Raw genomic sequence first — 27,956 nt, forward strand, 5'->3', positions numbered from 1 at the left:
AGATCTTAGCACCACCAGTCGCTGTGGCCCACTTCCTTCCTTCTGTCTTCAGCTCGCTATGATTCAGTAAGTTCTATACTGGCCCTTCTCAATGCATTGGCGGCATTAGTGCCTGTGAGATCTGTGAGTTAGGTGTGGTCCTGCCCATTTTCCAGATGGGAAAGTTAAGGCTGCAGAGTGCTGTTAGTCACTTGTCTCCAGTGACTGAGCCTAGACTCTGGCCAAGCTGTGACTCAGCCTCGGGTTTTTCTGAGTCCAAAGGAGAGTCCATGCTTTGACTTCCCGATATTGGGGAGCTCCAGAGAATTTGGGGAGCTCGAACGATCATTTCCAACAGACATGGAAAGCCAGCCCCAATAGAGAGGCTTTCAATTTTCATCCTAAAGACTCGAGATAAGTGTGTTTTGGAGATGCGGGGTTATTTGTGAAGATCTGGCTCCATGGTTGAGAGTCAACCTATGAACCTGGAGGTCAGGGTTCAATTCCCGGTCAGGGCATACGCCCAGGTTTCAGGCTCGATCCCCAGTGTGGGGCATGCAGGAGGCAGCTGATCAGCGATTCTCTCTCATCATTGGCGTTTCTCCCTTTCTCTCCCTCTCCCTTCCTCTCTGAAATCAATAAAAATACCTATGAAATAAATACATAAGATGTCTTCCAATTTAGCTGGAATTTTCCAAGAAAATCCCGGCATCTTTGAAACTTCTAAGAATCCTTCTTAGGATTCAGATATCTAGAAATTTCCCTCCAGTTGAACCATAAGAGGTCAAGATGAATTAGCAGTATGTCACGTGATTTAAAAGGTGTTTGTATCCAGTTATCTAACTACATGTTGCAAAACGCACACTCTCTCAAAATGCATTTCCATGCATGTCAGAGAGATGGGTAAGAATTGGCTTAAGATTTATGACACAGAGTACCTTCCCCATCAAATGCATAATTGTGGTGGGATAATTAGTGTTTACATTTCACCCTATGACTAGGCCTTTTTTTTTTTTTTTTTTTAATCCTCGCCCGAGGATATTTTTCCGTTGGTTTTTAGGGAGAGTGGAAGAGAGAGGGAGAGACAGAGAGAAACATCTATGTGAGAGAAACACATCGATGGGTTGCATCGGGCATGCGCCCTGACTGGAGTCCAGGGGCGGGGAGGAGCCTGCAACCAGGTACATGCCCTTGATCAGAATCAAACCCGGGACCCTTCGGTCCACAGGCCTGTGCTCTATCCACTGAGCCACACCAGCTAGGACGGGACTTCAATTTCTGGTGAAGTCCTTGAAATCCCTTCCTGGAAAAACAAATGAGATTCCATTCTCCTTTCTCCTGCTTCCCTGTCATCATCGCACCCGAGATCCTCAAACAATCCGCTAAATTCCATTGTCCCGCCAAATCCCTCCTCCTTTGTGATTCATTCGCCAACTTATTTAGTCTACCGCCTGTTCAATGCCCCCCTCTCCCCCCAACTTATAGAAACTACCAGAAAGGGCCCGTAATTGGAGCTGGCTTGAAAAAGCCCCATGGAAGGATGAATAATCTTTCTTTTTGTCCACATCATTCCTAAATATCCTCTCCCTTTGTGCGCCGCAATACCTCTTGCACCCAGCTCCGGTCAAGATTGTCGCTGGCCATTTGCCAGCGTGAAATGTCCTACAAAATGAATTGCTCCTTTTGTAAATAAGAAAAAAAAAACTTGGGGAAAGATGGCTTGGAAAATAGAGCGCGCGGGAGTTACAGCTCGCGGGCGGCACTCCGCCGAAGGCAGGGAGGGCGGTGAGTTTATAGTCCGTTCGGCGCGTATAAATCACGATTCACAGACTATTGTGCGCTTGCCTTCCCGTCTCCCACTGTCTGTAGTTTGGGGCGTCGCAAGTATTTCTCTTCAAGAAAGCATCCCGTATTGCCTGGGTCCGAATGGCCTTGCATTTGGGGTCCAGCTTCCCAGGGACACTGGCACCGCGGAGAAATGGGGACACGTCTTTAACCACGGGTCTGAGGCTGAGGGTGGATGCCATCCTTTTTCAAGGGGGGTCACCCACTTTTACTGGCTGCCTTGTCTTGACTTTTTCCTTGAAGAAGCTAATATTTTCCTCTTACAGTTTATAAATATTTTTTAAAATATATTTTATTGATTTTCCACAGAGAGGAAGGGAGAGGGATAGAGAGCTAGAAACATCGATGAGAGAGAAACATCAACCAGCTGCCTCCTGCACACACACACACACACACACACACACACACACACACACCCCACTGGGGATGTGCCTGCAACCAAGGTACATGCCCTTGACCGGAATCGAACCTGGGACCTTTCAGTCCGTTCTATCCACTGAGCCAAACTGGTTTCGGCTTCTCTTACAGTTTAAATGCCAGCATTTTCTAATACTGCTCTTGCGAGGTGTATTAATGTGAGTGTGTATGTGTGTTCATCCTCAACCAAGGGTACGTTCCCCATTGATTTTTAGAGAGAGTAGAGGGAGGGGGAGAGAGAGAGAAACATGGATGTGAGAGAGACACATCCATTGGTTGCCTCCCACAGAGGCTCTGAAGGGGATCAAGCCTGCAACCAAATGGGTGCCCTTGACCGGACTTGAACCTATGAACCTTCAGTCCATAGGCTCTAACCACTGGGACAACTAGCTAGGCGCAGGGGTCCTCAAACTTTTTAAAGTGGGGGCCAGATCATGGTCCCTCAGAGAGCTGGAGGGCCGGACTATATGAACTACTAATTCCTACTGTAACACCTCGGCTGCGCTCACTGCCCAAAAAACCTGGCGGGCCGGATCAGACTCCTCTGCGGGCCGCATGTGGCCCGCGGGCCGTAGTTTGAAGACCCCTGACTAGGGTATGTGTGTGTGTGTGTGTGTCTTAATTCAAGTATTTTTCCAAATGAACTTGGCCACAAAACTCTCTCTCTGACTGCTGGCATATTTTACTTGTGTTTTCTTATGTGGCCCGGCGCGCATTTCTGTAGTTGTGAACAACTACGTTTGATTAAAATCTGTCAGATTTATCTTCTCGGCGGGAGAAGAGAAATATGTGTTTCTCCAGAGAGGAAATCAATGTGTCTTCATGATCGATGCAGAGTGGGGAGCTGGCTGCTGTCGCTTTAAGCGGAGGAGCCGAATGACAGGGAGAGTCCCAGCTCTCTCCATTGGCTGCTGACATCATCGCGGTGCAGCCCAGCCCTGCTTAAACCCCATAATCCTTGTTTATAGGATAGACTCCCCCGGCACTGACCTGATAGTTACTACCCCGCCTTGTTCCGTTCCAGAGTTCCGCTGTTTCAGTAAAAATGTTCTGTGAATAAGCCCGTCTCTTGAGTAACTTAAAAAAAAAAAAATGGTATGTCACCCAGCCAGTGTGGCTCAGTGGTTGAGCAACAACCTATGAACCAAGAGGTCACCGATTCCATTCCCAGTCAGAGCACAAGCCTGGGTTGTGAGCTGGATCCCCAGTAGGGGGCGTACAGGAGGCAGCCGATCCATGTTTCTCTCTCATCGATGCTTCTCTCTCTCCCCCTCTCCCTTCCTCTCTGAAATCAATAAAAAGATTTTTTTTTAAAATATACGTAGAGCAGGGTGCAGTTTGTTTCTGTGTAGAATATATTCTAGCAGAGGGGACAGTGCATTTCTGGGCGTCTTTAGTTTGCCTTGTGTGTTCTGCGCTTCCTCTGTAAAGAAGTAACGGTACTTGGCTATCCCAGCACCCCACGGGAGAGAGTCCATTCTGATGGAAACCGCAGGGGGCGCTTGCCTCCACCACTGGTCCTCCTCGGGTGAGCCCCGCAATCTGCTGTCTAATCGGCCTGTGCCTTCGGGTGATGGATGGCTTAGTCGCCTTTGGCCTGTCATACTGTTATTTGCTTTGAAATCTAAACATCTGAGAAGCAAAGACCGGAGCTGTCTAATATCATTTTTCTAGCGTTTGAACGTACAGAAAAACACACAACAATTCTTCTGATCATCAGGATGAGGCAAAAGCGACAAGTTCTCTGTGTTGAAGGCAAGTCCACCTCATAAGCTTAGCTTAGGGCAGTGGTCAAGAGCCACATGTGGCTCTTTGGCCCCTGGAGTGTGGCTCTTCCACAAAATACCACGGCCTGGGCGAGTCTATGTTGAAGAAATGGCGTTAGGAGGAGTTTAAGTTTAAAAAATGTGGCTCTCCAAAGAAATGTCAATCGTTGTGCTGTTGATATTTGGCTCTGCGGACTAATGAGTTTGCCGACGATGACGGGCTTAGGAGAAACAGAGGCCCAGCCTGTGTCCCCTGCCAGCGTGTCCCACAGATGTGGCACTCGGAGGGCCCTCAGTCGTGTTCAAAACAACCCAGCCCGGCCTGCGTGGTTCAGTGGTTGAGCATCAACCTATGAGCCAGGAAGTCAGGGTTTGATTCCCAGTCAGGGCACATGCCCGGGTTGTGGGCACGATCCCCAGTGTGGGGCGTGCAGGAGCATGCAGCCCATCAATGATTCTCTCTCATCATTCTCCCTCTCTCTCTCTTTCCCTCTTCCTTCCTCTCTGAAATCAATAAAAATAGATTTAAAACACACACACACACACACACACACACACACACCAAACACACAACCACAAATGCTGATTCTTTCCTGGCATTTTCTTCCTCCTCTGAGTGGGGTTTCTTCAGCTCCCTGTGCTTCATTACGTAGAGGGACCACATTCATTAACGATTTTCTTCTTTTTTTTCTTTCCCTTTTTAAAAAATATATTTCTATTGATTTCAGAGAGGAAGGGCAGGGAGAAAGACAGAAACATCAATGATGAGAGAGAATCAGTGATCGGCTGCCTCCTGCACGCCCCACACTGGGGACCGTGCAACCAGAGCAGGTGCCCTGACCGGGAATGGAACCGTGACCTCCTGGTTCATAAGTCGATGCTCAACCACTGAGCCACACCGGCCGGACCATTGACCATTTTCAAAGCTCTCATTTTCCTTGTCACTCCGCAAGTGCCTTTTGGTTTCCTCACACAGAAGATTCCAGAACCCCCTCTGATGTCCACCGACCATCATACATCCAGAAACACACTGATTCTGGTCCCCTTCTAGAGTCCTATCGGTCTCACTACTCATTACTTTTATCAAGGCTGTTTACTGATAGAGTCAGAGAAAATGCAACGTAAATTTGCGGAGTGGCCACTTTAAGCAGAATGAACGTGGCCATGGCAATGGAGGGAGCCTCTGGTGTATATGAGACTGTGTCTTTCAAGGTTCTATTACAGCTCTCAGGAGAGCCACCTGTAACTGTTGAACGTGGCTGGGTTCCACAAGGGCATCAAAATCTCTTAAAAGGGCCCCGCCTGCTTTGGCTCAGTGGATAGAGCGTTGACCTGCAAACCAAAGGGTCCCGGGTTCGATTCCGGTCAAGGGCACATACCTTGGCTATAGGTGTCTCCCCGGCCCAGTCCCTGTTCAGAGCACGTGCAGGAGGCAACCAATAGATGTGTTTCTCTCTCACCCATGTCTCTCCCTCTCTCTTCCACTCTTTGTGAAAATCAATGGGAAAATATCCTCTGGTGAGGATTAAAAATATATATATATATATATCTAAAAGGAATTGTTGCATTAGAATGAGAAGCAGTGAGACATGCATAGCTCAAGTAGAAATCTGGAAAAGACTTTAAGGGGGGAAAGAATTCTAGTAAATGGCCCTGCTACCTGGCTCCAGGAACCGCTCTGCCTTGCCAGGGAAGCTTGAATTACCTGCCTGGCCCTTTAAGCATTTTCATGTACAAATCAAACACAGATGGCCCATTACGTTTATGACCTCCTGTCAATTACTCTAGATGGAGCATGCATTAATTATTGAAATATTTTCATAGTATACAAGTTTTTAGTGGTTACATTGCCACAGATAATTTCAACTTTCTGATTGGAAGCCAGTGTAAGCAATTTTATTTACGAGAATTAATCTCTTGAATGTAGTAAAAACTACAAATACGGTAGTAGGTGTGTGTGTAGTGTTTTGTGTTTTTTTCCCCATTTAACAAAGCCAACCTAGAAATCCTGGCCTCCATCCTTGGAACTCAGTGCTCTGTTCGCATTGCACACAATACATAAACTCTGCCAAAGCCTATTACAATCGCAGTAAATTCTGATTACCGGAGTTGTTATTTATGTCTCGAAGATAAAGATAATACTGGGAATAGCCCTCCTCTATTCGATGTATAAATTACATCCATAAAATACCTGGTTTTATAAACAGGGAAATAAAAGCAGGCCAAACTTGGTTAACGCTTCAGATGTTTGCATCTACTACTTTAGCTCAAGTCAATAAACACTTCAGACGATAGGTAAATCCACGGAGTGTTCAGACTGAACTAGTTTCTGTCTGACAGGGTCCATGTGATTCTGGGCCATTTAGCTGTCAGAGAGCCAGAGAACAGACCGCTCGAATGAAGTCAGCACATTGAGGGCACTTCCGGGAAGACAGGTACTTCCTGTCCCTCTGAAAGGAAGCTGTTCATTCCCCGAGTATTAATTGAGCACCTACTATGCTCAGGGAACGTTCTTAGGTATCTGGAGTCCATTGGGGAACAAAGCAAAGGCTTAGCTCCCACCGTGGGTTCTAACAGCATCGACTGGCTCCTTTAACCACGTTTGCACAGAGAGAGAAGCGAAAGCTCAGAGAGGTGAGTCACCTAGTGAGAAAGCGGGAAAGGCAGGGTGAGAACTTGGGCCATCAGAGGCCATATTGTTTTAAATTATATATATATTTATAATTGATTTCAGAAAGGAAGGGAGAGGGAGAGGTAAAAACATTAATAATGAGATTCATGGATAGGTTGCCTCCTGCACGCCCCCTACAGGGGATCGAGCCCACAACCCGGGCATGTGCTCCTGACCAGGAATGGAACCCTGACTTCCTGGTTCATAGGTCAACACCCAACCACTGAGCCACACTGGCAGGGCCAGAGACCATATTCTTAAACCACCTTCTCTCTTGTGCCTTCACTGTTGCCAGTTCACTCTTCCTGGCTCAGTGGCCAGATACTCTGAGTCCTTTCCTTGAGCAGTTAACATATTTAAATGGAGTTAGCTGGCCTTTCTTCAGTAGAAGGCTCCGGTTAGACAGAATAACCTTATAAACAAAAACGGTTGCCTATATCTCTTCTCTCAAAAATTCACAATAGCCCTGGCTGGTGTGGCTCAGTGGATAGAATGTCAGCCTGCGGACCAAAGAGTCTTGGGTTCGATTCTGGTCAAGGGCACATACCTTGGTTGCACATACCAGGGTCCTAGTTGGGGTTCATGCAGGAGGCAACCAATCGATGTGTCTCTCTCACATCCATGTTTCTATCTTTCCCTCTCTTCTCTCCCTAAAAGTCAGTGGGAAAATATCCTTAGGTGAGGATTCACCAAAAAAAGAAAGAAAGAAGAATTCACTATAGAAGAATGTTTAGGCAGAGATAGGACGAGTGAGATTAGCATCATGGGAATGCTGACGTCACAGTCCCGCATAAGGAGGCCCTGGAGGCAGCAGGCCGCCCACGCGCAGTCACTGGCTTCTTTCTTCGGCCAAGCCCAGCACATCTGGGAGATGCTGATCCTGGCGAGGGCTGGGGGCTGGCTGTGCTCACCTACCGAGTGGCAGCAGAGGCTGAGAAAGGTGCTCCCCAACCGGAATCCTGGCGATTCAGCACATGTGAAATCCTTAGCTATAGAGCCCTTACACAGTGGACCCGTCACAGATACCCATAACGAACTCTGCGAGTGGGAGAATCCATATAAAAACTAATGCCACACCCTAACCGGTGTGGCTCAGTGGATAGAGCGTCGGCCCGAGGACTGAAGGGTCCCAGGTTCGATTCCAGTCAAGGGCATGGACCTTGGTTGCAGGCACATCCCCAGTAGGAGGTGTGCAGCCCGAGGACTGAAGGGTCCCAGGTTCGATTCCAGTCAAGGGCATGGACCTTGGTTGCAGGCACATCCCCAGTAGGAGGTGTGCAGCAGGCAGCTGGTTGATGTTCCTCTCCCATCGTTGTTTCTGACTCTCTATCCTTTTCTCTTCCTCTCTGTAAAAAAAAAAAAAATCAGTAAAATATATTTTTTTAAAAAAATTAATGCCACATTCATTAAATGCTGTCAGTTAATTATAGATGTTCATTTTATCAAATTAAAAGGTAATGTATTCCCGGCCTGCGTGGCTCAGTGGTTGAGCATTGACCTATGAACTAGGAGGTCATGGTTCAATTCCCGGTCAAGCAGCCGATCCATGATTCTCTCTCATTGTTGATGTTTCTATCTCTTTCTCCCTCTCCCTTCCTCTCTGAAATCAATAAAATATATATTTTTAAACTAATGTATAATAATAAAAGCTTCTCAGGCTCTTCACACTCTGTAGAGCCTTTTTTCTCCTGGTGAAAGAGAAGGTCAGAAACCTCAGATGACCTGGCTGAAGCCACATCACATTAGACTCAAACAGACTAGAACCTAGTCTGAACATGGTTCAGGCTCCTCCTCAGTTCATCCTCCTCCAAGGAGATAGAGAAGAAGATAGCTCACGTCCAGGGGCCCCTCTGAGCCTGAAGCTCCAGGGCACAGAAAGAGACAGGGCTCAATTCGGGTCAAGAGGAAGTCACCCAGGACACAGAGTTCAAGGGTGAGGTGGCGAGCAGGCCTGCTCACCCTGCAAGAACCGGACACAGACCAGAAATATGCACATCGGCCCGGCCGACGTGGCTCAGTGGTTGAGCGTCAACCTATGAACCAGGAGGTCACAGTTCGATTCCCGGTCAGGGCACTGATCCAAGGAGTCCATTTCACCTGGGATCCACCAAAGGTTCACGCAGGGACAACGACACCTATCTGTGCTGTAATCACAGCCCGAGTGATATCACCGTTGTTGTGCAGTGTCTGAAGCCGGTGGACTTAGGAGGTTGCACAATCCAGGGCCCCGGGAGGCCAGAATAGTCTTGTGCTGACCGAATCAGGAACTCCGGCCACAGGACACCGGCGTCTGGGGTGGGACGAGCCCTATTTGGAGCTCAGAGTCTAACGTCGTGCGTTTCAGAGCAGGAGCAGGGTCAGCAGGAGCCTCCGGCACTGAGGAATCTAGACCCCACCCAGGCAGCCTGCCTCAGGATACCCGCAGGTGATCTCAGTACAGCCAAGAGCTCCGGGCTACAGCTTCCCTCTCCTACTGTACATTCAACAACAAATAATAATAAAGAACTTGACATACACTGTTCTTGTTACCCCAGGAGGGATCCAAGTGAGATCTGTTTTCATCTCCAAATTCTTTTATATATATTGACTTCAGAGATGTAGGAAGAGGGAGAGAGAGATAGAAACATCCATGATGAGAGAGAATCATGGATCGGCTGCCTCGTGCAAGTCCCCCACCGGGGATGGAACCCACAACCCAGACATGTGCCATGTGCCTTGACCGGAATCGAACATGGGACCTTTCAGTTCACAGGCCAATGCTCTATCCACCGAACCAAACCAGCTAGGGCTCCAGCTCCAAATTCTTTCCCCATCTAAGGGTCTGGATTTCCCATCACCCTCTGCTAAAGCATCACAACGTATCCAGTTAACTGATGCATCTTATGCAGGAGCTGTTCGGCGTTTCGGGCTTTGAAGCATCTTGGAGCATAAACGACCTTCTAAATGTCCAGTAACTCGGCCACACCCTGTGGCCATCCCACCTGCTGGTTTTCTTGGCATCAAGATCAGAGGAAGGGGACAGCTTCTCCCTGTTTTAAAATGTAATGTGTACTCTCTCCTTTCCAGGAGGAGCCCGTCGCGTGGCATCATGGGACAAAGAAAGAGGGAATCTTTCCCAGCCAGCCCAGCGGTCACCACTCAGGTAGGGTCCCGAATGCTACTGTGATTCTTGGGTCTTGTAGTCCGTTCGGAGAAATTTTAAGGAAATAGAATGACTTGCAAGTCAGCCATCCTGACAAGTTCAAGGCTCCTATCCATGTCAAGTTAAGCTTACACCTGGGTTTGCCTTTGAACATACCTTAAAAGTATATCATACACACTTTTTTAATATTGCTATAGACTTTGGCACATTTTCGTGCCCCCATAATATTGCGCTTTTGAGACGCTGTGGGTATGCAATCAATCCACTCTTGGACATAGAGTTGGCATCCAGTTATTTGTGATTAGAAATAAATACTGAAGGCCGTACATTGGAGGTGTTAGCAGTTCAATCCCAATATTTGACAGTTCTTCTTAAAGGAAAAGGGAAGCTGGTCTGTTTGTTCATTGTGTTGATGATTTCCTTTGCTGTGCAAAAACTTCTAGTTTAATGTTGTCTCATTTGTTTATTTTGTTTGTTTCCCCTTCTCAAGGAGATATAGCAGGGAGGGGAAAAATAAATGGCAGAGATTGTACTGCCTATGTTTTTTTCTAGTTGTTTTATGGTTTTGAATCTTACATTTAAGCCTTTAAGCCATTTTGAGTTTATTGTTGTATATGATGTAAGAATGTGGTTTGGTTTCTTTTTTTTTTTTTTTTTTGCATGCGTCTGCCCAGTTTCCTAACATTATTTATTGAATGGACTGCCTTTTCTCCATTGTATGTTCCTGCCTCTTCTGTCACAGGTTAACTGACCATAAAGACATGGGTCTGTTTCTGGGCTCTCTGTTCTGTTCCATTGATCTGTGTGTCTGTTTTTATGCCAATCCCTTGCTGTTTGGGTTATTGAGACCTTTTGATAATTTGATACCAGATAGCTCATATTTTCAACTTGGTTCTTCTTTCTCAAGATTGTTGTGGCTCTTCCTGGTCTTTTGTAGTTCCATATAAATTTTTGGATTATTTGTTACAGTTCTGTGAAAAGTGCCATGGACTTTTGATAAGAATTACATTGACTCTATCGATTGCTTTGGGTAGAACTGATATTTAAATTATGGTGATTCTTCCTATCCATGAGCATAGTATATGTTTCTATTTATTTGTATCTTCTTCAATTTTTTTTCCTTAATATGTTATAATTTTCCAAGTATAGGTCTTTTACCCCCTTAGTTAAATCTATTCCTCGGCATTTTATAGTTTTGATGCAATTGTAAATGCAGTGATGAAGCAAGCATTCAGCCAGGCCAATCACGCTGTCCACTCTCAGTGGCCGCTCCCCCTCCCCACCCCCCCACTCCCAGGACTGGGGGACTCCGGTGGGGCTGAGAGGACTGGGCGCCACCATCTTTGTGATGGAGTGGTGTTTAATTTGCATAATTACTCTTTTATTAGATAGGATGGAGAATAAGTGTTGGGTCATTGATTTGCATTTCAAAATGTATTTGAAAATCTAAAATTCCTTGGTCCTAAGGAATTATTTTTTTTCCCAATATCGTATTTTTTATCAAGACATCTTTCCTCTAAAATATTTTCTTTTATTTTTTAAAGTCAATGAGGTGTTGTTTAATCCAGGAGTTAATGGTTGAATAGTGATAGATAGATAGATACTGGATGGATGAATAAATGACAATTAGGAAGCTAGATATACAGACAGGTAGATAGGCAGATAGGTGGATGGATGGATGGATGGATAGGTGGTAGATGGATGGATGGGTAGATGGATGGATAGATAGATAGACATATGGGTGGATGGATGATGGATGGATAGATCAATGGATAGGCATATAGGTGGAAGGATAGTTGGGTAGATGACAGATAGATAGGCAGATAGACAGACATATGGATGGATGGATGATAGAGAGAGAATTGAGGTATCTATCCATTAGAGGTCTCGATTGTATGCAGGATTACCAAGGCAATTTTGTTCAATATAACTGTGCATCTCCCACAGCTTAATGATGTGGCAAAATATCAAATGGCAAAGCACTGAATTACAAGGCAAGAACATCCTGCTCACGGCATCAGTTAAAAGGGACTGTGAACCAGCATAATCTGCCTGAGGTGGGGACCTTGAAAGGAGCTGATTTAAAATCAAAACTAAATACTCTCGATTGGAATTTATTCCCTGAAATACTCCTCTAGGTTCTGAAACAATGAAAGCAAATTATTTCCCGAATTAGAAATCACGTTGCTCAGCCGAAACCGGTTTGGCTCAGTGGATAGAGCGTCGGTCTGCAGATTGAAAGGTCCCGGGTTCGATTCCGGTCAAAGGCATGTAGGGGGTGTGCAGGAAGCGGCTGGTCGATGTTTCTCTCTCATCGACGTTTCTGGCTCTCTATCTCTCTCCCTTCTTCTCTGTAAAAAAAATCAATAAAATATATTTTTTAAAAAGAAAAGAAATCACGTTGCCAGCATGGGCTTGAGCATCGACCTATGACCCAGGAGGTCATAGTTTGATTCCGGGTCAGGGCACATGCCCCGGTTTCGGGCTCCGTCCCCCATTGTGGGGCGTGCAGGAGGCGGCTGATCCATGATTTTCTCTCATCATTGATGTTTTTATCTCTCTCTCCCTCTCCCTTCCTCTCTGCAATCAATAAAAAATATATTTTAAAAATATAAATAAATTAGAATCCACGTCTATATTCTCTTAAATCAGACTCCGTTTTAGAGGACAAGGGAGAGCTGATGCGACTTCCATCTGGTTTAGCAGATAATGACTCTGGCCAGGTCTTCTTTGTTCCCTGAGGACCTTCTCACTTAAGAACCTGATGGTGTTGGGGTCAAGTGTTATAAGAGGGACTCTAGCACATGACAGAAAAGAAAATATTAACCCACCGTGTAGTCAAGGGCTGGATTAATCTTTGAAGCAATTGGAAAGAGAATTGGAACATGAACCCTAGGAAACAGGTCAAATCGTTTGAAAAAGGCCCCAAATCAGTCCACTTGTAACGGGCCACTTGGGTGAATGTTTAATTCTTTGAGTCAGGTTGTTTTAACTCCTTGATTCAGAAGCAAGTTTTAATGTAAGTCATTTTATTGTTTTCATGTGTTTTAAAAGTAACAACACTGGCCCAGCAGGTGTGGTTCAGTGGCTGAGCACTGACCTAGGAACCAGGAGGTCATGGTTCAATTCCCAGTCAGGGCACAGGCCCTGGTTGCAGGCTCCATCCCCAGTGTGGGGTGTGCAGGAGGCACCCAATCCATGATTCTCTCTCATCGTTGATGTTTCTTTCTCTCTCCCCCTCTCCCTTTCTCTCTGAAATCAATAAAAATATTTTTAAAAAATAAATGAATTAAATAAAATAAAATAAAATAAAATAAAAGTAACAGCTCCTGAACAGAGCTTTTCAAATAGATAGGAATTTTGTTAAAGTTGAAGACAGCCTCCTGAGCACGTGAGAGCCACTCTGGGAAAAGAGTGATTAATGAATAACTTTGCAGTGAAAAGGCCTCGAACACTCCCTCTCTAAACATTACATCCGCGCTCTCTCTCTCTGAAATACATTAACAGCCTCCAGGGGGCTGGAAGATGCTGGCGGCCCTGTGGGCAGACTCCAGAAGCCCCTGACGTCTCAGAGCACATGTGCGCACGCTCCGCCCTCCCCATCCCTGCCCTGCACTCGGCCGTCCCCCCCCCCTGCCCCCGGCCAATGTTTGGAGAGCGTGCAGACTGGAGTTCTCCCAGAGAGAAAGATTGATAAAGCAGAGCAATCGCAGTTATTTCCTATGCATGAAATTGATTAAATGCTTCACTAAATGGCTTATAAATTCGCTTCTCATATTTCTGTCACCCACTGAAAAGATTACAGAAACCCCGCATATAACCATGTTGTATACAATACCAAATTACAAAAGGTTGTAAAAACTAATGTTTTGTTTAAAGTTTTGAGCAGGACCATATGCCTCCAGTGACCTTGAGTGAGCTATTTTAATTCAAAACATTTCAAAGGATGGAAAGGGGAGAAATAGCCAACTGCGGAGCCAGCCAGATGAGTGGCGGGTAGACCAGCTAGCCCTCTCGAACTGCTCTTTCTCACAAGGGCGTGGACTCCGCTCCTAGCAGAGTTTTCTGTCTGCAGAGCTGGGAGCAGATGCGATGCCCACAAGGATATATTTACAGAAGAGATGAGAAAAGGGCTTGAGACCTCCCTAAGTCTAGTCTGCTCCATCATTTTTAGTTCAGAGACGCCTCCTGATGAGTTCCAAGTCTTGCGCAGAATTGTAGGACAATATAGAAAAGATGACAGCCTGACCAGTGTGGCTCAGTGGTTGAGCTTCGACCCTAAGAACCAGGAGGTCAGGGTTCGATTCCCAGTCAGGGCACAGGCCCAGGTTGTGGGCTCCATCCCCTTTGTGGGGTGTGCAGGAGGCAGTCCCTCAATGAGTCTCTTTCATCATTGATATTTCTCACTCTCTCTCTCCCTCTTCCTTCTTCTCAGAAATCAATAAAAATATATATATATTTAAAAAGACAAGATGACAAATATTAGCAGGGGTTGGTGGGACTGACTTATTTTTAGGTTGTCTTGTTTGTTTATTTTTAATCTCGACACATCTTCCTTCTCGGCCAAGCCTCCCAAGCCTTGTGCAACCCATCGGGGAACATTTTAGCAAAGAGGCGGTTTCTAGGCAAACATGTGACCCGCAGATGTTACCGGGGAAGCTAAGCCCTTTCTCAGCGTGGCCTTAAAAGTGCCTGCCTCCGCGGCTCCGGGGAAAATGATATTCCCTCGTAACGTTTATAAGACATCGTGTCCCCGGCAAGAATCAACATTTGGCGTTAACGCACAGGCCTGGCGAACACTTCAAGAGGAGAGTTTTACAACCTCGGATGTGCTTGAGATGCCGCTGGCCTGACCTCTGGAGTTCATGTCACCTTTGGGGTTAGCCAATGAGAAAAGCAAGATGCTGCGCTGGCCCCGCCCCTCCGGAGCCCAGGGCGGTGAGCCTACCCAGGGCAGTGCCCTCAGTGGGCAGCCAGAGTCTCCCCCCATCAGCCTAGGCACACATCTGCCTCCGGAGGGGCTTCTGGGTCCAAGCAGGGAGTCACCATGACATCATCTGCCGCTTGTGAAAATACAATGTAATCTCGCCAGTAAAACCCAGGTGCTTTTTTTAATCAGTACCTGTTCTGGGAGATGCGCCAGCCGTTCAGGGATGATTTAACCAGACCATCAACAGCTGGACAATTTATTTAACTCTTTGGTGGCGTTACATGAGCCTCCTGGATGGCTGCGAGCCACCACGTAATTAATGTTGATGCCAGAAACGGCGGGTTTCATAAATCATAGCAAAGACAGACATTCCTTATTATGTAACGTATAGAATAAACGAGCTTCGACCCATCGGTGTGTGTCAGCTTAGAAGATTGGACTCCCTCTTTCCTAAAGCATACGGCTCAGAACACTTGTTCTGCAAGGTTATTCTCTTTGACATGTATACTAGAGGCTCAGTGCACAAAATTCATGCAAGGTGCTCACTTGAAGATTGTCTGGAAAGATGTATGGAAGATCATTCTGCTGTCCCAATAATAATGTCTAATTAGCATATTACACTTCTATTATTATAGGTTTTATTTTATTGATTTCAGAGAGGAAGGGAGAGGGAGAGAGAGAATCATGGATGGGCTGCCTCCTGCACGCCCCCCACTGGGGATCAAGCCCAAAACGGGGACATGTGCCCTGACCGGGAATCAAACCGACAACCTTTCAGGCCAGGGAGGTCGCCCAGCCAGCTAAGCCACACCAGCCAGGCCGTTCCCTCATTGAACCATTTGCACAGTTCAGCCTCTTAACTGGGATGAGTGACAAATGACCCAGCTCCAAGGTGATGGATGGTAACGCTGAGTTGCAACCTTTTGGCCAAGGTCTTTGCTCTCCGGCCTTGGTTCTCCAACGGGAGGGTGCGCCAGAAGCACCCGAGGCTGTGTTCGAACTCGGATCTCTGAGCCTCACCCCCCGCGTGTTCCATGCAGCCGGCCTGGGCTGAGGCTTGAGAAATTGCCTTTCTCATAGCAACTGTCTGGAGGTGCAAGAATTCGCATGCCCACCAGCTCCCTCACCTGCTCCATCAAAGCTACCAACACAGACCCACAGCCCTGCCCCAGGGCGCTCAGGGGGTCTCCGAGAAGGAGACTCGGAATCTGTATCCTTTTGTTTGTCAATCCTCACCTGAGGCTATTCTTCCATTGATTTTTAGGGAGAGTGGAGGAGGGAGGGAAAGTTCTAGAAACATCGATGTGAGAGAAACACATCAAACACATCGATCGGTTGCCTCCTGCATAACCCCCAGGGAGAAGCCTGCAACCAGAGTTCATGCCCTTGACCGGAATCGAACCCGGGACCCTTTGGTCCACAGGCCGACGCTCTGTCCACTGAGCCACACCAGCCAGGGTGGGAATCTCTATTGTTCAATTAACTCCCCAAGCGATTCAAAGCAGCCAGGACTCCTCCAGCCGGAGACCCGGGGCTCACCTTGTGCCTCCGAGCCCAGGAACCTCCCGACTCACGGCCGCTTCAAAGGGCCAGAGGCTGGGCCCCTGCCCGCCCCATCCAATAACTTGTCGGGTAATTGGCATATTGATTGCTAGTGTCATCATGTTTGAGTAGACATAAACCCCTCACTCCGGGACACAGCCCCCGCCAATCCAAAGGGTCATTGTTTATTCATCGCGACTCCCAAACCGGCCCTTGGCAGTCGCCGCTGCAGGGCCGGCAGATAAGAATCAGCAGGTCATCCGACGCACACATTCTTAACATGACTGACCCATGACATCTCCCAGGGCAGCCCGGAGCCTGCCATTCCCGGACAAAGCTGCTCTTTCTCCCTCCTTATCTGGCCCCAGATGACTTGGAGGTTTTTATTAACTCATTACTGACTGAAGATGTCATTAGAGCCAGTAAGAAGGGTTTGGGGTGTGTGTGTGTGTGTGTGTGTGTGTGTGTGTGTGTGTGTGTGTGTGTGTTTTATTTTCTTCTTTTTTTTTTTCAAGTGGGACTAAGTGTACAATTTGTTCATGGCGGGAGGAGCCGGGCTCGCTGATGAAATGGCTAAGACAAAGCCAGGTTAGAGACTCTTCTTTACAATTTCAAGTCTGGGATAGGGACTCCGCAGACAGAAACACCAACTTGCTTCCGAAACACGTTGGGGGAGAAAAACGGGGCAGTTCGATGAGGAAATAGCAATAGCAAGCCAGAAAATTTGGCAATCCCTATTGTGTCGGGGGGCTGGCTTTCCAACCCTAACAGCTAAATTAAAAAAAAAAAAAAAATTTGCAATAAGGCTATGAGATCTCTCCGTGTTTCTTAACCTGCACGTTCATTAAGCCGCAGCCTGCTTCTGCCTGCCCTTCATTTTTACATCTGCAGAATCGCTTTTAAAAATCAAATCAGGCCGAGACTGGTTTGGTTCAATGGATAGAGCGTCGGCTTGGGGACTGAGGGGTCCCGGGCTCGATTCCAGTCAAGGGCATGTGCCTTGGTTGCGGGCGTATCCCCAGTGGGGGGTGTGCAAGAGGCAGCTGATCAATGACTCTCTCTCATTGAGGTTTCTGACTCTCTAGCTCTCTCCCTTCCTCTCTGTACAAAATCAATAAAATATATTTAAAAAAAAAAATCAAATCAGACCTTTGGAAGGCACTTGCATGGCAACAACCCGGATGTTTGTGTTTTTTTTTTATTTACTCTGGGGTCCCAGGCTCTCCATCCGGGCTGCGTGTCCCATGAGTGGCATCTCTCAAGGAGCGCCGAGCCTTCTGGAAACCTGGGGATCGCAAAAGCAAATAGACTATTTTCACGAGAGGTGGCTGGCTGGAGAGAAAGCTACAGAGGAAATGTTCAATAATCGCGATAACTTTCTTTCAGATGAGATCTCACACACACACACACACACACACGTCAGCCCCAGGAGGTGTTTTTCATTGCGGGGGAGTCTTTGAGGCCCTGCTCCAGCCGATTGCCTTTTTTGGGGTTCAGCCGCGGGCATGTCAGAAGGCTTGCTCAGAGAGCAAGTTTACACTGATCTTATCAGACGGCCTAATTTGCTTGGCAGAGAAGACGTCTCTTATTAGATGTATCTCCCGTGTTAGTAAGTGTTCATGAAATTTTACTATTGTCAAAACATATTACAAATGGAGGGATCCTCATCACACGTGGCAAAACCCCTCCCCCGGAGAGGACATTGCTGTCGTGAGAACCAAAAAGGATTTCTGCCCAAGGAAATGGCTGTTAGTCAGCAAAGACCGAGATTTAAATGTGCTTGAAGCCCGGTTTTATTCCTTAAAAAGTCACCTCATTAGCTCTGACCCGTTTGGCTCAGTGGATGGAGAATCGGCCTGCGGACTGAAGGGTCCCAGGTTCGATTCCGGTCAAGGGCACGGACCTTGGTTGCGGGCACATCCCCAGTTGGGGGTGTGCAGGAGGCAGCTGATCGGTGTTTCTCTCCCATCAATGTTTCTGACTCTCTATCCTTCTCCCTTCCTCTCTGTAAAAAAAATCAATAAAACATTTTTTAAATAAATAAATAATAAATTTTTTAAATCACCTAATTATATCCTATATGTATTTGCCCAGTGGAGGATTTTGTTCATTACATACTATGTTTAACAGAATAATTAGTTAATTTTCGCAGATTAATGAAATACAGGAATTTTACTGAATTCAGTGATAATGGTATTAAAGGGCTTGGGGTTGTTTTGTGTGTGTTTTTTATGTTTTTTTTTTTTACCTTTCTGTACATCATGCCAAACACCCAGATAAAACCTAGGAGGAAACAGTCGAAAACCCAGATGTTTCCAAAGATCCAGATGTATGGTGTCAAGTAAACAAAACATCAAGGGTTTTTACTAATTTTTTCCCTTTCCAGCCAGATGTTCGGTGTCATATAAACATAGTCTTAATCTGTTCCGTCATAATCACAGTGTTCTTTAATGTCATTTGCCAATAGTTGAATCCCTTCTCCACCACATATCTCTAAAAATCCTTCTGTTTAATTCATCGCCGGGGGCGGGGATAGGACCATGAATTTTTTTTTTTTTTTTTTTTTTCCTCCAGAAACAAAAACTAGAATGCCCAGCAGACTCATACCATGAGCACACCCGCTAAAATGGTGCCGCATCTTTAGGCTGAAACACACTTCCTCTCAGTGGTTTTATTTATTTTTATTATTTTTAAATATATATATTTTGATTGATTTCAGAGAGGAAGGGAGAGGGAGAGAGGCAGAGACAGCAGTGATGAGAGAGAATCATGGATCGGCTGCCTCCCTCACACCCCCCTCCGGGGATGTGCCTGAAACCAAGGTACATGCCCTTGACTGGAATCGAACCTGGGACCCTTGAGTCTGCAGGCCGATGCTCTATCCACTGAGCCAAACCGGTCAGGGCTCCGTTGCAGGCTTGATATCCAGCCCCGGTCGGGGTGCATGTAGGAGACAACCAATCATTATCTCTCTCTCACATCAATGTTTCTCTCCGTCTCCCCCTCTCCTTTCACTCTCTCTCAGAATGAATGGAAAAATATCCTTGGCTGAGGATTAACAACAGCAACAAAATTACTCAAGCACTTTATACTTGGGGTTTTTTTTTGTCATGTCTCTAAATTTTTGAGAAAAAAAGAAAACACCACAAAACTTTTGAGTTCTGTTTTTAAGCTATCGGAAGGTTCTTGAAAAACCAAAAAAATTCATAAAATTTCATAAAATTCATGAAAGGCAGGAACCTAAGTTTAACTTTAAAAAAGCACACCTGCACCATCAGGATGTGCCAGCAGTCACAGCACCCACATCCAGAAGCGTCTTTAAAAGTTTAGTCCAACTATTTTCTCAATTAACGCGACTGTGGAGAAGACGGGATGAATCATCAAGTTTTAGTTCTTCCACTTCTCAAAGTCACCCTCGCTCATTAGCACGCTGCTCTGTCTGAACACCACTCCGAAGAGCCGGAAATCAATACAGAAGGCAAAAAGTAATAGTAAAAGGGGGGCATCTCGCATCACCACGGGGAAAGGTGCGAGAGCTGGAGGGGCGTACAGTCCAGGAGCCCATGACAAGGCATGATAAATGGATCGTTATAAAATTCATGTTTAGGCAGCACCAGGCCGGGGATAATGCCATTCGTCATGGCAACTCTAGGCCGCTAATGAGGGCTCATTGCATATTCATGTCGGCGGCGTGTCTTCGCTCCCTCCCACCCTGAACTTGGGCCCGGGAATACCTCCAGCTCCAGTTGAAGCTCGGCTTAGGCCTTCTCCTTCTCCTTTTTTTTTTTTTTTTTTTTTTTTATTTGTTGTGTTGCAGCAATTACACTGTAAAAGCGCTGCCCAAGATTGATTGCTCTGATCCGGAGTTCAATTGTAAATTAGAATACACATCCCCCCGGAGGGACACGCGGGCCCTATTTGTGATTAAGAAAAAAAGGCCCGTAATAGACTAATCGCTGAAGTTCCCTCTCTTTTACTTTCAGGCAATTAGCTTGATGAAATGGCCTCTCTCTCTCTCTCTCTCTCTCTCTCTCTCTCTCTCTCTCTTTTTTTTTTTTTTTTTTTTTTTTTTGTGCGTCCCTGCAAAGTGGGATGCGATATCATGGTGACGGATATGATGTTTATTCTATTATCTTCACCTTGCCTGCGCGCAGTAACGGCTGCTTTGTCCCATTCGCGGGACTGATTCACAAGTGAACCGGTTCTTAAAGAGGCAGGGTGTGCATTCCGAGGCTGGAGGGGAGCACCCCCTCACTGGGGGGGTCACCTCCAGGCGGAGGACTCTCTGCCACGGGGAGGAGGGAGAGCCACCTGGCTGCTGGGCTCACTCAGGGTCCGTGCCCAGTGAGACTCCAGCTGCCCACATCCAGCCCCAGTCTCCCAGCGGCCTATACGGCCATTTTTTCATTTATTGCTCATCCTCACCCGAGGATATTTTCTCATAGAGAGTGGAAGAAAGAGGGAGAGGCAGAGAGAATCATCGGTGTGAGAGAAACACATCAATGGGCTGCCTCCTGCACGCTTCCGGCCAGAACCCAGGCTGGGGAGGAGCCTGCCACCGAGGTCCATGCCCTTGACCGGAATCAGACCCAGGACCCTTTGGGCCGCAGGCTGATGCTCTATCCACTGATCCACACCGGCCAGGGCTATACGGCCATTTTGCAGGGAATTGCAGCGCCCTGCCTTCGAAAGCCTTAACTTTTCAGCATCCAAAACTTTGATCTCCTGAGCTGACAAGCTCACATTCTTGACCTTCCTCCACGCACCAGCTGACGGGGCCGTGACCAGCCAGCCAGGGGCCAGTCACAGGGACCCAAAGCAGGTACTCTTCTTTATGCTCAAAACATTAGTCTTCTTTTCGTGTGTGGGCGTCTCAAGAGTACAAGGACAGAAACATGTCCCAGTTGGAAAGGTAGAAATGGAAAAGAGAAAACAAACGATCTATCCTTATCTGCATGGCTTCCTTCCTCTCTCTCTCTCTCTCTCTCTCTCTCTCTCTCTCTCTCTCTCTCTCTCTCTCTCTCTCTCTCTCAGTACTTAGCAAGATGTGATTGCCCTTCTGATTTCCTGCCCCTCACCAATAGCCCAGTTCACACTGCCCACTCGCCACTTTCTGGGCTTGTGTTGTCTGAATTAATCCAGGCCTCTCCTCTGAACTCTAGTTTCTAGAGAAGCAATTTGATAGCAAAGGATCTCACTCATTTCTTAGTACTGAGCTGCCCGTGCATTCTACAGTGTGTCATGTTTGTAAGTTAATGTTCGAGATAGCCTCTCGTCTGTCACATAGAACACCTGTTTGCATTTCTCCCCAGCGACCCTCATTAAATAAAACCTTCGGGGAAGTTCATTACTGGATCCTGGAAAGCGGTTCTGATGTCATAAAGCAGGGGTCTTCAAACTACGGCCCGCGGGCCACATGCGGCCCGCAGAGGAGTCTGATCCGGCCCGCCAGGTTTTTTGGGCAGTGAGCGCAGCCGAGGTGTTACAGTAGGAATTAGTAGTTCATATAGTCCGGCCCTCCAGCTCTCTGAGGGACCGTGATCTGGCCCCCACTTTAAAAAGTTTGAGGACCCCTGTCATAAAGCTTCCCCAAATAATACAAAGCGAGCAATCCAGAAATAGTTTCAGAAAGTCCGTGCGATGCCTTGCTTGCTAAAGATCAGACTTTTTTTTTTTTTATCAGTCTTTATTTGGGAGCCGACTTCCTATTAAATTTTTACAACTGTGAGCTGCATAAATGATCAATCTTCGACATGATTGGAAGTGTTTGACTGTCTGGCTGCCATCTTGGAAATCTCTCCTAAGCTTGCAAGCGACTCTGAGCCCGGGAAACCTCCATATTTTCAGCACTTGTCACATTTTTAAAAAAATATTTTTATTGATTTCAGAGAGGAAAGGAGAGGGAGAGAAAGACAGAGACATCGATGATGAGAAAGAATCATTGATTGTCACCCCTCCCCGGCTCCCCCCCCCCCCCAATATATATATTCTACAAAGAAAAAGATGGAATTCATACTGCAGTGTTACCTACCGACCTAGAATTAAAATAAATCATGGATATCTGATTAGGAACATATGCTGAGCCTGAACGGATAGCCACAAAACGGAAGCAGCTATCCAGGTCATTCCAATTGGGGAGACAGGCCGAGGTTTTTCAAGAGGCATGGCTTTGTAGCCACATTTCCCAGAGATGGTGCTGGGTCTTTTAGGCAAATGCCTCTCCGAGACCTTTGCACACGCCTCTCCCTCCTGCCCCACCCGTAGCCTGGGTCACGTTTCCCGGCCGAACCAGCTCACCCTGCCCTGCCCGGCATTCTGGAATCAGCTCCAAGATCGCTTCCTGGAGATGCGCCTGGTCTCCCCCTCCATCCCTCTCCCTAGGTGAGCCCTCTTCATCCTAGTCACAGCCCTTCCCACCCGGAAGCCAGTGAGCATCGGGAGAGAGATCTAGAATCCAGCAGGTACCAACACTTTCAAGGGGATCCTGACCCATCTGCTCAGGGGCCTCCCGCTCTCAAGGGCCCCAGCGCGCCGAGAGCCACGCTCAGAACCCTGAGACGGACACCGAGGCCCCAGGCTAGTTTTGCAAAGGAATGGCCACCATTCCGATGATGGACACGCAGCTGGCCATGGTTTGCCCTTGCTGGAGTGGCGTCTAAGTGACAGCTACACCGGGTAAAGCATCCAAAGCAGAAGCCAGTGGCCTAGGCCAGTGTTTTTCAACCTTTTTGGGGCAAAGGCACACTTGTTTCATGAAAAAAATCACGAGGCACACCACCATTAGAAAATGTTAAAAAATTTAACTCTGTGCCTATATTGACTATATATAAAGTAATTCTCTTGAATAGGAATCAAACACAAAGAAAGTATTTTATAATTACTTTATTATGAAATATTAAGTAAACAAAATAGTGAAAAATTATAAAATTCTGTCTTGTCTGCACCTACGGCACACCAGGCAACATCTCACGGCACACTAGTGTGCCGCGGAACAGCGGTTGAAAAACGCTGGCCTAGGCAGAAGTCGAAGACAAAGCTCACATTGGCCATGATTTTCTGTGAAAAGCTTTTCCTGCCTGAACTTGAGAAAGGAAAAAAAATAAAAAGACCCCAGGAATGGGCCCAAAACAATGTAAAAATGTATCCAAATCCCAGCTGGGACATTACCTCAACTTATCAAAGACATGAGGAGGTTGTCACTATTTCATTCACTTACCCAGCATTCAGTGTTTCATTCAAGGGGGTTGGGAGGCAATGGAGGGATAAAGACATATATGTAACACTTAATTAATAAATTTTTTAAAAAGAAAGAAAAAGTAAGGTACAATAATAATAATAATAATAATAATAAATAATAATTCATTCAACCCCTAGATAGTTTGCTCAGTGGATAGAGTGTCAGCCTGTGGACTAAAGGGTCCTGGGTTTGATTCCAAGTCAAGGGCATATGTCCGAGTTGCAGGCTCAGTCCCCCGGGGTGGGGCGTGCAGGAGGCAGCCAATGAATGGTTCTCTGTCATCATTGAGGTTTCTCTCTCTCCCTCTCCTTTCCTCTCTGAAATCAATACAAATATATATATATATATATATATATATATATATATATATATATTTAAATAGTTCAATTCAACAAATACTGAGCAAAAATAAGCATTGCTGCCTCATGGAACTCACAGTTTAATAGGAGAAACAAACACATAATCACCATAAACATTGAGTATAAGATTGAATATAAGATTGCTTGCTACCCTACATGCAGGAAGTGTAAGTAATCACAAAATGGGACTCCTGGCGGGGACTTGACATAGACATGCAAAGCCTTCAGTAGAAGCCTGAAGAATGAGGTCATCCATGGAGATCCAGGGAAGGGAGGAAGCAGACTGTGCGAAGGCCCTGGAGTGGAACCCAGCTAAGCAAGTCAGAGGCCACGAACGAGGCCTGCGTGCCCTGGCCGCTGGGAACGGACAGGAAGATGGAATGTGGTGAGGCCGAGGGCGCACGTAGCTCGGCTGGGACGTGTGGGGCCTTGCAAACCGCAGTAGGAATGCTGGAAGCCAGCTCACGTCCAGTGCAGAGCAGCTCAGCTGGAGAGGCCCACGGTCACAGTTCAGCGAGCCAGCTGGTGACAGTGATGTCACCGTTGAATAAGGAGCTTCAGTTTTCAGTAAAGAAACACCCGGCGTTTGATGTTTCCAGCACTTGGCTACCAACCGTGTCCCCTTCACTCCTAGAAAACAGAGCCCTCTCTAGCCCACGTCCTACGCAAGCCAGCACCAGGCCTGCCAGTGGTTAGTGGGAAAGATCTGGCATAGCTATATATATAAAAGGCTAATATGCAAAGGGCGCCCTCGGGAGTTTGACCAGAAGTTCAATCGCTCGCTATGACGTGCACTCACCACCAGGAGGCCTGGCCAGCAGCCAGAAGGAAGGCCCCGATTGGCCCTGATTTCTGGACAGGCTTAGGGACGCTACCCATGCACGAATTTCATGCACTGGGCCTCTAATCAGGTATAATATCAAAAACCTTCTGAGTCCGTTCTAAGGATCAGGGACTCCTCGTAGTATGGCAAACTGTGTGCGAATGTCCTACAGCAGAGCTGGAGGAGGCTAGGCAGGCTCGAAATGAAAGGGAGCAGGAACGGATCTAAACCTCCCTCAAGGAGTCAGCCTCAGCACCTTGAAATGCTGGCCAATGCTATATGACATGTGCTTGATGCTCTCTCCCACACCCCTTGTCCTGGAGAGGACCCACCCTCTCTGAGACCCCACCCCCTGTCAGAGCACCCCATTGTGGTCACTTGTTAATGAATGGCCTTGTATCCTCTCAGCAGTGAGATCCCCAAGACAGGAGAGTCATCCATCACAAGGACCCCTTTATTGCTAATGCCCGGGCAGTGGGAACATCAGTTTGTTTCATATGCACCGTGTCACACAACATATGTGTTAATGTTGATTTTTCCCCCTCTTCCTGTGAGGTCTTTGAGAGCAGAGTCAATGTTCGTACTGATAATAGGGTTGATTCATATTTTGGTTAACGAATGTATGGATAAAGCAATTATTATAAAGGATCTTTATCAATGCAAGCCTTCTCCCTCCTCTGAGGTCGGCCACAGCATGTAAAAATAAAAAAAATAAAAAAACACCATAGGGTCCGGGAGCCCTACATACCCTCCGTGTTTGCCGCTGAGAGATGACCCCTCAACAATGGCGGTTCACGCATTCCTACACGTTAATACACGCCCTCAGCGAGAATGCACGGAACTGGTACGGCCAAATAAGGTCCGTAGCTGCGTTAGCAGCATTGAATCCATCTCCTCGTGTTGACAAGGTCCCATGGTTATGTGAGATGTGCGTTTGGGGGGAAACTGAGTGAAGGGAAAGAGAAGTCTCTGAATTATGTTTGCAACTTCCCGGGTGTCTTAAAACTGCTTTAAATCAAATATTACAACATTTTCAGAACAAAAAAAATCATATTTTAATTTGTATATGTGTGTGTGTGTCTACATATATATAAATTAAGATATAGTTCTATATTTCTAGAACATTTCATAGTATGAACCTTTCTTTTTTTAAAAAAAAAAATACATTTTTATTGATTCCAGAGAGGGAGGGACAGGGAGAGATAGAAACATCAGTGATGAGAGAGAATCATTGATCAGCTGCCTCCTGCACACCCTACACTGGGGATCAAGCTTGTAACCTGGACATGTGCTGTGACAGGGAAATGAACAGTGACCTCCTGGTTCATAGGTCAGTGCTCTCTCTCTCTCCCTCCTTCCCTCTCTCCCTCTCCCCCCCTCTTTCTCTCTCTCTCTCTCCCTGCCTCTTTCTACCCCCCCCCCCTTCTCTCTAAAAATCAATAGAGACATATCCTTGGGCTGGGCTCATAGTATTACCTTTCAATAGTAATGATGAGGTGAGGGTAAGAAATGCTGACCAATGCTATATGACATGTACTAGACGCTCTCTCCTACACCCCTCTCTAAAACCGCTGCCCCCTGTCAGAGCACAGGGGGCAGGGGTTTTAGATTGGGGAGAAAAAAAAAAAGAAGTCCATATGCATGTAGATGAAGCCAAATTTTCAGTTTAGCTGCCAAGTGCTTCAACATTCAAGCTCAACCAGGACTCCTCCGGCAGAAAAAGCTGCAAGTGTCACACCATTCAGCTGATAAACTCCCTGCAATCCGGACGATGAAAATGCCGATCAAGCCCGTGGCTCCTCCGCACACAAAGTCCAATTCCGAACAGCAATGCCAGTCCCCGCGGTCCTCCTTCCTTCTCCAGAAGCTGCGTGCTCTTTCGCAGGCCCGTCTCCCCCGTGTGCCCGCTCAGGTGTGCCCGCGGCTCTGCGCCTCGCGTGGGTACCACAGGCAGAGCGCCGGCGCCATGGCGACCGCGCTGGTCCAGGAGGATGCACTAAGGATGCTGCGGGCTAGCCAGGTGCAGGGGAAGAATGCCGGGCTGATTGCGAGGCACCCTCGTTAGGGGAGGGCAGCCTCGAAGGCGGGGTCTCTCTTAAAGGAAAGGGAGGGAAATGCAAGTGTGTGTGTGTGTGTGTGTGTGTGTGTGTGTGTGTCTTTAAATATTTGGCTTATTGATTCAGGAATCAAAGAAGGAGAAACGATAATTGTCTCCGGTTCCACCCAAACCCTGTCTTCTGCGTGGCGGGGACAAAGCTTCCTTCCGAAGCCAGTTGCACTTGCAAACGCCCCAGAAGAGAGAGAGCGCCCGCAGACTCGGCGGCTGCTGACTGCTTGCCACGGGCCACGCCATGCCATCAGAATCAGTCTCTCTCAGTGCTCACACCGGATCGCGCTCACAGATCACCTGATAATGTGAGCAGTTTTGAAAAGTCGCATTTAATTTTCCGTTATTACCGCACGGAATGCGGGTGGCGTCCATCCACTCCGTTACAGGTTCTTAAGTCCAGAAAGGGGGGTGGATGGGGGGCAGTTTGCTGCTTCCTGAGACATCGATCCTGGTTTTAATTCTCAGAGCCCCGAACTGAAAGTAGATCACACTGCCCCGGCCAGTGTGGCTCAGTGGTTGGGTGTCCACCTATCAACCAGGCAGTCACGGCTCGATTCCCATCAGGGTGCATGCCCAGGTTGTGGGCTCCATCACCTGTGCGGGGCGTGCAGGAGGCAGCCGATCCGTGATTCTCATCGTTGATGTTTCTGTCTCTCCCTCTCTCTTCCTCTCTGAAATCAATTTTTAAAAATATATATTAGCCAAAACCGGTTTGGCTCAGTGGATAGAGCGTCGGCCTGCGGACTGAAAGGTCCGGGTTCGATTCCGGTCAGGGGCATGTACATTGGTTGCGGGCATGTCTCCAGTAGGGGGTGTGCAGGAGGCAGCTGGTCGATGATTCTCTCTCATCGATGTTTCTAGCTCTCTATCCCTCTCTCCTCCTCTCTGTGAAAAATCAATAAAATATATTTTAAAAAAAATAAAAATAAAAATAAAAATATATATTAACAAATAAAAATATATATTAACAAAAGAAAGTTAGACCACATTTCCACCTTCTTCCTAAATGTGTTTATTGTTATTTCCAAAGCAAAGGATGATGACTCCTTTGGTTTCTTAATTATTTTATTTAAAAATATATATATATACAGATTGAGCCCAAAGCTCCATCCGTGTGTGTGTGTGTGTGTGTGTG

At 46.9% G+C, this 27,956-nt stretch overlaps 2 long non-coding RNA genes across 2 annotated transcripts in view; one reads left to right on the forward strand and one right to left on the reverse strand.

Annotated features, from left to right (window-relative positions):
* LOC311614492 overlaps window positions 1-27,956 on the forward strand; it is a 175,057-nt gene that overhangs the window by 135,165 nt on the left and 11,936 nt on the right. The window contains exon 3 of the long non-coding RNA XR_014793679.1: window positions 9,745-9,820. This is a non-coding gene — a long non-coding RNA (uncharacterized lncRNA). The remainder of the gene's footprint in view (window positions 1-9,744; window positions 9,821-27,956) is intronic.
* The window catches only part of LOC311614489, a 43,717-nt gene continuing 42,550 nt past the window's right edge, over window positions 26,790-27,956 (reverse strand). The window contains exon 3 of the long non-coding RNA XR_014793676.1: window positions 26,790-27,118. This is a non-coding gene — a long non-coding RNA (uncharacterized lncRNA). The remainder of the gene's footprint in view (window positions 27,119-27,956) is intronic.

The sequence above is a fragment of the Pipistrellus hanaki genome (assembly GCF_964339955.1).
Source record: "Pipistrellus hanaki genome assembly, chromosome: 21".
Taxonomy (NCBI): Eukaryota; Metazoa; Chordata; class Mammalia; order Chiroptera; family Vespertilionidae; genus Pipistrellus; species Pipistrellus hanaki.